Source organism: Diabrotica virgifera, chromosome 4 (assembly GCF_917563875.1).
Source record: "Diabrotica virgifera virgifera chromosome 4, PGI_DIABVI_V3a".
In the NCBI taxonomy this organism is placed as follows: Eukaryota; Metazoa; Arthropoda; class Insecta; order Coleoptera; family Chrysomelidae; genus Diabrotica; species Diabrotica virgifera.
This window is the reverse complement of record NC_065446.1, coordinates 240,451,489-240,464,124: the sequence shown is the minus strand read 5'-3', so window position 1 is coordinate 240,464,124 and position 12,636 is coordinate 240,451,489. Positions and strand designations below refer to the sequence as shown.

The following is a 12,636-nucleotide window of genomic DNA, read 5'->3' as shown; positions in this document are numbered from 1 at the left end:
ACATAAATCGTCAATATATTTAAATAATAATAATAATAATGAAGTTAAAACAGAAATAATCAATTGCAAAAATTTAAATAAATTGCACCTAATAATTAGTAAAAAAGGTTTAAAAGTTAAAAAGTTAAGCTGCTGCATATATGACACCCAAATCTAGATAAAAAAATAATAAAAATACTACTTGTGCAAAGGGTACTGTAATTTCTTAGTTATTGACTAAAAAAATCTTCTACTGAATAATATGGTCTTTCAGACAGGTAGGCTTTTGTCAGTTTACGGAATTTGGGGAAAGATGGTGCAGATTTTAGTTGTAGGGGGAGATGGTTGTACATTTTTTTTGCGGAATATAATATCGATTTCTTTACTAACTCCGAGGACGGGGTCGGCAAATAGACGTCAAACGTAGAATTTCTCGTGAAGTAGTCATGATTAGGTCTTGGTGGAAAGACATGTAGATGTTTACGAATTAAGCAAACAGTTTCTAAAATATACAAAGATGGAAGGGTTAAAATTCCGTGATCTTTGAAGTAACTTCTGCAATGTGTTGTTCTTCTGAGGCCAAACAGATATCTTATTGCTCTTGTTTGTAATTTGAAAATAACATCGAATTGGGCAGCTGTACCAGAATCCCAAAAAGTAAGACCATAACGAAGATGTGACTCGAACAAAGAAAAATATGTTATTTTGGAAGATGCTAAATTGAGTTCATTCGAAACAGATCTTATAGCATAGCAAGCTGAAGAGAGTTTCTTCCGTAACAAATCGATATGGAGGGACCATTTAAGGTTGCTGTCTAAAAAATACCAAGAAATTTTACAGAATCAACGGTACTGATCTGGCTGTTATTAAGAGGTAAGGGTTGAAGAGTTCCTTTATAAGACAATGCTACTGTTTTATCTACGTTAAACGAGAGTACATTTGAGTCAGACCAGGTTTTTATTGTAAGTAGATCAGAAGTTATAGTAGCATGAAGAGTTGCAATATTTGAGTTGCTCCAAGTGATACTGGTATCATCAGCAGAAAGAAAGATTTTTCCATCGATTTTTAAATTAGTGATGTCATTAATAAAGATAAGGAAAAGTAGAGGACCCAATACTGAACCTTGAGGTACCCCACATACAATGTTTTTGAGACTAGAGTCTGCATCATTTGCTCTAACCAGTTGTTTCCTATCATCCAAATAAGATTGGAACCAATCTAAAGAAATGCCTCGAATTCCGTAGAAATTTAGTTTTTTTATCAAAATGTTGTGATTTACACAATCAAAAGCTTTGGCGTAGTCACAAAAAACGGTGGCAGTGTGAAGATTATTGTTCAGTGCTTGATAAACCTCATGTAGTACAGAAAACATGGCATCAGTGGTGCATTTATTATTTAAAAAGCCGAACTGATTTTGTGATAAAATATTGTTTTCAACTAGAAAGGACATAAGTCGAGCTTTTATGAGTCTCTCAATAATTTTGGAGAGTATCGGTAGTAGTGCAATAGGTCTATAATTGCAGGTATTAGATATTTCACCACCCTTATGAAGAGGAATAATGATGGCTGTCTTCAGGCACCCTGGAAATTTACCTTTCTCAAAAGAATCATTAATTAGTGAGATGAGGACTTCTAACACATTTTCTGGAAGATTAGAAAATTTTTTTATCGATAGACCATCATTACTACAGGAAGATTTGCTTTTGATACTATTGATTGTTTGGATCAGTTCAGATTTATCGACTGGTTTTATAAAGAATGAATTCGAGACCTTTCTTGAATTAGGGAGATAGGAAATGGGATCTTGTTGTGGCAAAATAGTTGATGTAATATTTTTACTCACATTAACAAAGTATTTAGATTTTTAGGGTCTGGAAGGGAAAATGTTTGAGCAGTGTGGATTTTATTTCGAAGATCGTTTATTATGGACCAAGTTTCTTTTGCAACACTTTTGGAGCTTCCCAGACGGTTCTGGTGTAGACTTTTTTAGCTGATTTTATAAGTTTAAGATAGGTTGCCCTGTACTTGGTGATATATTCAGTGATAGAAACGTTGGTAGTAAATTTCTTGATATAGAAAAGAGAACGCATATTCTTGGAAGATATTCGGATACCTTTAGTAGTCCAGGGTTTGTGATGTTTTGGCTTAATTGCAATTAAAGGAAATGCTTTATTGAAGATACAGATAAGCTTATCTAAGAATTCACTGAAATTATTATCCACGTCCACTCAGAGGTTAAGCATAAATTTTGGAATTTACGAAAGTTTCAGGTGGAAAAAATCCTGCCTAAACGTCGGGTTTTCGAGGAGGGTTTGCTGGAGATATTAAACTTCGTATAAACTGCTTCATGATCAGATAGTCTAGCATTAATAATTGTAGAGTGGACATCAAGGGGTGAGAAATCTGAGACTGTATAATCAATTATGGTAGATGAAGTTTTTGTAATCCTTGTAGGAGAATCAACGTGCATTGTTAGACCATACGATTCAAATATGTTGACCAAGGATATTTGTGTAGCACAAGCAGCAGCATAATCAATGTTAAAGTCCCCGCATAAAATTTTTCTACTTTTATGGGGCAGGTCATCTAACAAATTTAGCAGGTTCTGAAAAAATAGTTCCACGGAAGAGGCAGGTGATCTATAAATGCAAATAATATAAAGATTAAGATTCTTATTGTAGACTAAGGAAAACTCAAAGGAGGCTTCACTTAACAGAAAGTCATATTTTGTTACCAAAGAAAAATCATTACTCGTAGACAGAATTAGTGTCCCCCCATAAGCTGATCTTGGACGATCATACCTAGCAATTGTGGTGTATTTATCTACAAAAAAGGCTCGTTGACTTCAACTTCAAGGCTCGGATCTTCTTTCTATTCTATTCATTCGTGTTCTTACTTCTTCGTTAGTTTTCCTTTCCCATCTTGAAATTCTTACATTTCTTCTTATATAGTCCATTTCTACGGTTAGTACCTTTTTTCAGATCTGCGTTGAGAGTCCATATTTTACCGAATACCGAATGCACTGTTGCTCTGCCCACGCTTTTCTTGCTTTTATTAGAAATATTCTTATCCCACCAAAATTAATTCAAGCTTCCCTTCCTGCCTTTCCGGATTCTCTGCTTTATCTTTGCTCCCCCTAATCCTAGTTCCTAAATCCCAAGGACAGGGAGCTTATTAGACGAGCGACACACCCCTAATTTGAGGCTTAAGGCGCATTTAAATCAAAGCGAACACGAACGAACGAACGAAGGAACGAATTCGTTGGTGTTCGCTTGGTCATTCGTTCGCTACAAAGTAGGGCCATTTACATTGAAGCGAACGTTCGCATTCGTTACGTAAGCGAACGTACGCAGTCACACATTATATTTAAGTTTATTGTCGTGTTTCTTGTTGGGTAAATTTAAATAAATAGCTTATAAAATGCAAAGTGTGTTCTGTAAGGAAAAAAATATGTCATATTCATAAATATAACTTATATTTATACATATAAGTATAAATTTTGATACGACTTCAATAATTTCATTTTTTTCTGTCTCTATTCTATAATTATTTAATTTGAAAAATTTGATTTTATTAATTAAAATAAAATAAAAATTATTTCCAGACTCAAAAATAATTTATCCAGGTATTTTTTATTATTTTGTTGAAAATTTTGATAAGTTTTATTTATTAATATTTTATTTAAATCTGGCATAATCAACTAAAGTTTGAGATGAATAAAACGTCCAAAAATGTCTAGCAATTATAAATTCATATTTCTTCTTCTTCTTAAGATGCCGTGTATTTCTGCGTAGGCGTCCACCGTACATTGTCTTGTTTATATTGTCCTTTTCATGATCATTTTTCAGTGCGTAACAAATAATAGGAAAAAGGGTAAGTCCGTGATAATACACATTTATGACATTTATTCTAACATGACATTTTAGTTAAATCTGACAGTTGTTACATTTTATTTTCAATTTCTGCCCCTGGTAGGAGTTCGAATCCTACCAGGGGCAGAAATTTTTCATTTATTATAAATTAATAAATGAAAAATAGTTTCTGTCTTTGTGGGATCGGTACTCACCGGAGGGACCGCAGACGTTCGGAAACAATTAGCGTCTCTTTGCAAAGACAATGACGTCGACTTTTGCAAAGTAACAAGACACTTACTCAACACACACACTACACATTACTCCCCTGACTTAGTAATAAGTTATACAATTACGTGGCTAAAGGTTCTAGTTCTAAACTAAAGCCAAAATCAGAGAGAAAAAAAAAAGAAAAAAAAATTTGGAATAAAAACAAATCAAATGTGTTTCTTGCATTTATAAAATGGTATTTTCTTTGATTTGTATAGTCTTATAAATTATACAGATTATATTTGTAATATTATTATCTAATTAAAAAAAAATTATTTTTTTATTATGGCGCCATCTATCGACAACTAGAATAATCACCGAACTAGAAATAATTACCGAAGTAATCACCGACGTGCCTTTTTTTCTGTCATATACAATTTAATACGTTAGAAAGAAATCGAAAAAATGTGACGCACTGAAAGATGATCATGAGAAAAAGAATAAAATGCATTCTATGATCGCTGCCTGTGGTAAAGCTATTAAGGACTGTGACATCGTTGAATATACAGGGTGTTTCATTAATAATTGTCCATATAGTAACTGGAGAAACCTTAACACAAAATATGAAGATTTAACCTAAAACACTTAAATAAAATGTGGTTCCTTACTGAGTTACAGGGTTTTTTATCTAAAAATTTAAAAACTATTTTTGCTCAGCATTTTAAAACTATTCGACGTATCCTTTTCATACTTGGCAGAAAGTGCGACTACTAGACATCCTACTAAATAATGATAAACAAACGTTTCTAGCTATTACCAGAGGCGTACGACAGGGGATGGTAAATGGCTGGCCCTTCTCAAATTCTACGCCACTGGAGGAATAACTATTTTAGTACTATTTTTAGATTCTCCAATACTTTCCACGTAAATAATATACTCTTCATTGGTAGCGATAAAGTCATTAGTTTTCGAGATATTTGAAGTTAAATATGAAACGGCACAGTTATTTTGATTAATTTATGATATGATTCATATATGTAGTGTGACCAACTCCAATTTAGTCGATTTCGGGACAAGACTGAAAAAACTACCTAAAATCCGGGACTTTTCAACGAAAATCGGGCCATTTTTTTTAAATTTTAATTTTCATATCATCATTTTATTGATTATTTAACATTTTTATGTTGACAAAATTTTTTTTGACGGAATGGGTTGTAATGATAATTACATTTTTGTTTTTTGACATTTTGTTTTTGACGTTTCGACTTTCAAGCCGGAAATCGTTCTCAAATAACGAAAAATTTGAAAATCAACTAATGTTGGATTTCCATGTAAATTGAACCTTAGGTTAAAATATAATTATCATTATTTGATATTCATGTTTTTAAATCGTCTATTCAGGAGACGATAATTAAAATACAGAAACCGGAAAAAGTCCAGAGTTTGAGTTTTCGTGGAACTATAATACGACGATATAAAATTCATGCGTTTTGAATGTGGTATTAGTATAACAGTCTAGAAATTGTTGACATTTTTTCGTCCCACCAATAATTCAATTTGATGTGAATTCTTAGAAGAATGATGTATTAAAAATTTCAATATGGAATTTTACCAAAACGTTGAAAATTCGGATGGCCCGGAAGCCTTGTCCGGGACGCCGGGACACGACTTCGTAATTTGGGCCATGTCCCGGATTTTTCGGGCTAGTTGGTCACACTATATCATATGATTAAAATTTAAAAATTATTTGTACCCAGTACTTTAAAACTATTTGCCGTATCGTTATCATACTTGGCAGAAAGTGTAGGTACTGTACACCCTACTAAATTAAGATAAATAAAGGTTTCTAGCTACTACCAGAGGCGTACGACAGGGGATAGTGGCTGGTTGAACCTTCCCAAATTCTACGCCACTGACGAAATTGCTATTTTAGTGTAATTTTTTGATTTCACAATACTTTTTATGTAAATAACATACTCTTCATTCGTAACGATAAAATGATTAGTTTTCGAGATATTTGAAATTAAAAATGAAGCGACACAAAACATTAATGAAAATAATCGTGTCGTTTCATTTTTAACTTCAAAGATCTCGAAAACTAATGCCTTTATCGTTACGAATGAAGAGTATATTATTTTCATAGAAAGTATTGGAGAATCCAAAAATTGAACTAAAATAGCAATTTCGCCAGTGGCGTAGAATTTGGAAAGGGTCAACCATTCACTTTCCCCCGTCGTACGCCTCTGGTAATAACCAGAAACGTTTGTTTAACATAATTTAGTAGTTTGTACAGTACCTATACTTCCTGCCAAGTACGAAAAGGATACGTCGGATAGTTTTAAAATGCTGAGCAAAAATAGTTTTTACATTTTTAGATAAAACACCCTGTAACTCAGTAAGAAACCACTTTTTATTTAAGTGTTTTAGGTTAAATCTTCGTATTTTGTACTAATGTTTCTCCAGTTACTATATGGACAATTATTAATGAAACACCCTGTATATTTTTTGTCACTGATTATGTAGTCTATCTCGTTTCTGGTCTTACCATCTGGGCTTTTCCACGTCCATCTTCTGTGATCTTTTTTAGAGAAGAAACTATTCAAGTTTCTTGAACTGATGCCAACGATCAAATAGCATCGGGCACGTAATGAGATAATTAGACAGATAAAAAATAATTTTGGTTGATCTTTGAACGAAAAATTCAGGGGAAAGGGTTAAAAGGAAAAAGATGAACTTGCGAAAAACTTGTAAACTTGTGAAAAAGATGTGTTCTTAATATGGCCTCATGGAGTTGTTGAATATTCCTCAATAATTAAAAGGATAAAGAAAAGATATTTAGCATGGAAATGGAATATAATAACACACTATCTTTTCCCCAAACCACCTTATGATGGTCCATGATTTTTCAACATCATCCGCAGTTGCCATACAGAGAACCTATTGTTTATTTCCTCTATATATGCCTTTTTGTATAGTTGTTTTTTAAGTTTTCTAATTTTTGACGATGCCCTCTGGTTCTTGTATATTTTTTATCAATCAACGCCAATAGTCTGCAATATTAATGGTGATGTCAACTTGGAGAAAATTTTCAGAAAGTAAAAAGAACAGTTTTTTTTGTGTTATAGAAATAACCTTGGTGTATGTAATGACTTATTCAAAAAATAATGTTACCAGAAACAGAAGTATCGTATGATCGATAAAATAATATTTGCACTTTCCAATCGTTACATTTTTTCCAAAATAGTCTAGTAAAATAAAATTACACTACATGTATGTAAATCAAAATGTAAATTCGTACAGGTTGAAATAAATTTTATATCAAAGTTTAGGTGGGTACAAAAGATATTTTCAAAAAAGTATCCAAATCATACAAGGGGATCATTGTTTAAATAATTAAAAAGGGGTCATTTTTGTAAAAAAATTACTTTTTTAACTGCTGAGGTCATTCAATTATTAATGAAGGTCTATAGGATTGTTTTCTGTAAAGTTGAATGGTAAATATTTTACATAAGACTTACTAAATTAAATTTGACCCCCTATTTATTTAAATAATTATACATAAAACTTTAAAAACAAATTTGCAAAAAATTATTTTTAGCTTTTTAAATAAGCACTATAAAATATCTTATTTTACAGGATAAGTTGCGCTATCTTATCAGTATTATTAAAAAAAAATTGGTCCAAAAATATTTAATATTTTTTGAGATATTGAATTTGTTTATTAAATGTTACTCTATTTTCAATTGAAAAAACGCGGTTGTTACCAAAGAAATAATTACCTGTCTTAAATCTTATTATTTTTATTTTTATGTATATTTTCGACAAATGTATTGATAAATTCAAATTTCAATTAAAATTCCCCCTAAAATGGCATTTGAAAATAATTCAAATTTGTTTATAATTTATTTTTTTAATAACGTCGCGGGGATTAAATATTTTGAAATGCCGTTTCAATAATTGGGTTCCTGGGAATTTTTCACCAATTAACAAATTTTTTTGTCTTTTTTTCCTCTTCTTTTTTTTTTCTTGGCATTATATTACTACGGGCCCTTTTTGGGTTAAGTTTCATTAAGAATGTCGAATCTCTAAGTTGTAGATTCTAGACCTAAAAATATTAAGATTGGTCTAAAATCACTTTAATAAAATGTGGCTACTTACTGAGTTACAGGGTGTTTTATTTACAAATTTAAAAATTATTTTTACCACGTACTTTCAAACTATTTGACATATCCGTATCATACTTGGCAGAAAGTGTGGGTACTATACAATCTACTAAATTGTGATAAATAAAAGATTCTAGCTACCACCAGAGGCCTACGACAGGGGCCAGTTAATGGTTGACCCTTCCCAAATTCTACGCCACTGAGGAAATTACTATTTTAGCGAAATTGTTAGATTCTACAATACTTTCTATGTAAATAATATACTCTTTACTGGTAACGATTAAGTCATTAGTTTTCGAGATATTGGTCGTTAAAAATAAAACGGCATAGTTATTTTGATTCATTCATTCATTCATTTTAAATTTCCAATATCTCTCAAACTGATGACTTTATCGATACCAATAAAGTTATTTACATACAAAGTATTGGAGAATCGAAAAATTTCGCTACAATAGTAATTCACTCAGTGGCGTAGAATTTGGGAAGGGTCAATCATTCTCTATCCCCTGTCGTACGCCTCTGGCACTAGCTAGAAACGTTTATTAATCACAATTTAATAGGGTGTATAATAGCCACACTTTCTGCCAAGTATGATAAGGATACGTCAAATAGTTTTAAAGTATTTGGTAACAATAATTTTTAAATTTTTAAATAAAACACCCTGTAACTCAGTAAGTAGCCACATTTTATTTAAGAGATTTTAGTTAAATCTTAATATTTTTAGGTCTAGAATCTACAACTCAGAGATTCGACATTCTTAATAAAATTTAACCCTAAAAGGGCCCGTAGTAATATAACTCAAAAGAAAAAAAAAAGAAGAAGAAAAATGACAAAAAATTTTGTTAATTAGTAAAAAATTCCCAGGAATCCAATTATGGAAACGGCATTTCAAAATACTTAATCCCCGCGACGTTATTAAAAAAACAAATTATAAACATATTTGAATAATTTTCAAATGCCATTTTAGTGGGGAGTTTAACTGAAATTTGAATTTATCAATAGATTTATCGAAAATATACATAAAAATAAAAATAATGAGATCTTAAACAGGTGAATATTTCTCTGGCAACAACCGCGTTTTTGCAATTGAAAATATAGTAACATTTAATAAACAAATTCAATATCTCAAAAAATATTAAATATTTTTCGACCAATTTTTTTTTCCTTAATACTGATAATATATCGCAACTTAGTCTGTAAAATAAGATATTTTATATTGCTTATTTAAAACGCTAAAAATAATTTTTTGCAAATTTGTTTTTAAAGATTTATGTATAATCATTTAAATAAATAGGGGGTCAAATTTAATTTAGTAAGTCTTATGTGAAAAATTTACCCTTCAACTTTGCAGAAAAAATCCTATAGACCTTCATTAGTAATTGAATGACCTCAGCAGTTAAAAAAGTATTTTTTTTGCAAAAATGACCCCTTTTTAATTATTTAAACAATGATCCCCTTGTATGATTTGGATACTTTCTTGAAAATATCTTTTGTACCCACCTAAACTTTGATATAAAATTTGTTTAACCTGTACGAATTTACATATTGACTTTTTTATTTTATTAGGCTAAAATCCTCGTAGAAATATTTTGGTAAAAACTTGTTTGGGTTTTTGTTTTAAAAATAAAACCGAAAAATAAATCTATTCGATCTAATATTGAAGAAAAGTCCGGAGACGAAATGAAATATTTGAAATCAGTTACTGAGAGTATGCTAGTGAGAAAAACGCGTCACACTTTACAAAAATAGTTACAGCTATTTCGGACCGGCACTCTGAAAATGTCTGCCGCACTGAAAATCAGGAATCGCGAAAATATCCACACATTCTGAACGTTACGAATAAAAAAGAGTTTTTTTTGACGAATTTTCGACCATTGTTTTTTCGGTAGTGAGTGCTCTGTAGTTTTGTGAGAAAGATATTGTGATATTTACTAGGTACTTAATAGATAAAGGATATTCAGTTACTAAAGGTAGGAGTCATAAAAAATAAGAAATTATTTATATTATTGTATAACTGTCTTTCACGCGCCTTGTTCTATCTGAAAATGAGCTAGCACTATCTGATAGCATTCTTTATTTTGTATTTATGATTTTATGATTTGTATTATTTATTATATAGGGTGTTAGTAAATAATAAATTTTAAGTCGAATGGTATGAATTTCAGCAGGAATTCTTTCCTCTAGTTCGTCGATATTATTGTATGGTGGCATATACTTTTCTCACAAAAAAATTAAGCGGGGTAAGGTCTGGCGACCTAGCTGGCTATTCTTTAAAGCTTCTACTTCCAATCGATTGATTTGGAAATATTTCGTTGAAATAAGAAGCTCAGTCTTGTTGATACTACAAAGCTTCATTTGGGATGTTCGGGTAGTATCTGGTACTATTTGCTGTATAAACGAGCCTAAATATTTTGCATTAGAGAGTGCACTAAAAATCAGCAATCTCGAAAATATCCAAGAATTCTGAATGTTACGAATAAAAAAAAAGTTTTTGACGATTTTTTGACGATTGCGACTGTTGTTCTTGCGGTAGTGAGTGCTTTTAGTATGGTATAACTAGACCCAAACCCAGACATCCAAAGTGAAAGTTATCCTCCAACACCAAATTGTTCTATATGGTCCACATAATGTTCAGAAAAAAGTCACACCATTTTGAGCGTTGGGTTTGGAGGGGAGAGGGGGGAGAAATCGGTAAATTCGTAGTTTTTTAGGTTTTTCGTCAATATTTCTAAAACTATGCGGTTTAACATGAACAACCTTCTATACAAAAATGTTCTACATTAAATTTGAAATAAAAAAGGTCCTCTACATAATCCTTCTAAAATGAACGGTTCAAAAGTTACGGAGGTAGTATAGTATAATTGGTCCAAAAAAAGGACTAACACAGACATCTAAAGTAAAAGTTTTCCTCCAACGCCAAATTGTTCTACATGGTCCACCTATTGTTCAGTAAAAAGTTACACCATTTTGAGCGTCCGGTTTGGGGGGGGGGGGAGATGGGGGAAAAGTCGGTAAGTCGGGGGTTTTTTTAGTTTTTCGTCAATATTTCTAAAACTATGCTTTAGCGTAAACAATGTTCTATACAAAAATGTTCTTCGTGAAATTTAAAACAAAAAAGTTCCAATACATAATTGTTATTAAATCAACGGTTCCAGAGTTACGGAGGGTAAAAAGTGGATGTTTTCGATACTTTTTATATTCTTTGGGCAATTTATAGAAATTTTCTTTAACAGGATTGTATTTTTTAAATAAAATTTACTATTTCAGTGGCCGATGATATGCTAGTGATAAGCTCTTGAAGAAACGTCAACCTCACCACCAAAAATCATCATCAATTGCCCAGATAATATAAAAAGTATCGAAAACCTCCACTTTTCACCCTCCGTAAATCTGGAACCGTTGATTCTATAACAATTATGTATACGACCTTTTTTGTTTTAAATTTTATGTAGAACATTTGTATATAGACCATTGTTTACGCTAAAGCATAGTTTTAGAAATATTGACGAAAAACGTAAAAAAAAACTACTAATTTACCGACTTCTCCCCCATCTCCCCCCAAACCGGACGCTCAAAATGGTGTAACTTTTTACTAAACAATAGGTGGACCATACAGAACAATTTGGCGTTGGAGGAAAACTTTTACTTTAGATGTCTGGGTTAGGCCTTTTTTGGACCAATTATAATATATTACCTCCGTAACTTTGGAACCGTTCATTTTAGAAGGATTATGCATGGACCTTTTTATTGCAAATTTAATGTAGAACATTTTTGTATAGAAGGTTGTTCATGCTAAATCGCATAGTATTAGAAATATTGACGAAAAACCTAAAAAAATTTCGAATTTACCGATTTCTCCCCCTCTACCCCCCAAACCCGACGCTCAAAATGGTGTGACTTTTTTCTGAACATTATGTGGACCATACATAGAACAATTTGGTGTTGGAGAATAACTTTCACTTTGGATGTCTGGGTTATGGCATGATTTTGATCAATTATATCATACTATTTGTAGTTTTGTTAGAAAAATATTGTGATATTACGACTTAACAGATAAAGCATATTCAGTTACTAAAGGTGAGACTCACAAAAAATAAGACATTCTTTACCTTATTGTATAATGCTATGAGCTCTGACTTTCACGCGCCTGTTCTATCTGAAAAACAGCTAGCACTATCTGATAGCATTCAATATCTATCTATGAGTTTGTATCTTTGATTCTATGGTTTGTATTTATTATATACTATAGGGTGTTATATATATAATATATAGGGTGTTAGTAAATAATACTTTTTAGGTTGAATGACATGAATTTCAGTTCGTCGATATTATTGTATGGTGGCATATATTTTCTCACAAAAAAATCCAGCGGGGTAAGGTCTGGTGACCTAGTTGGCCATTCTGTAAATCCTCTACTCCCAATCAATTTATTT

At 31.6% G+C, this 12,636-nt stretch overlaps 1 protein-coding gene across 4 annotated transcripts in view; it reads left to right on the top strand.

Annotated features, from left to right (window-relative positions):
* The first annotated feature begins 9,914 nt into the window (after positions 1-9,914).
* The window catches only part of LOC114327244 (DNA ligase 1-like), a 143,351-nt gene continuing 140,629 nt past the window's right edge, over positions 9,915-12,636 (top strand). For 3 of the 4 annotated variants that reach the window (XM_028275813.2, XM_028275804.2, XM_028275789.2), the window contains exon 1: positions 9,915-10,173. The gene's annotated coding sequence lies outside the window, so the exon portion shown is untranslated. Of the gene's footprint in view, positions 10,174-12,255; positions 12,281-12,636 lie in introns of those variants that run through there. The other variant, XM_050648828.1, reaches the window with a different exon arrangement.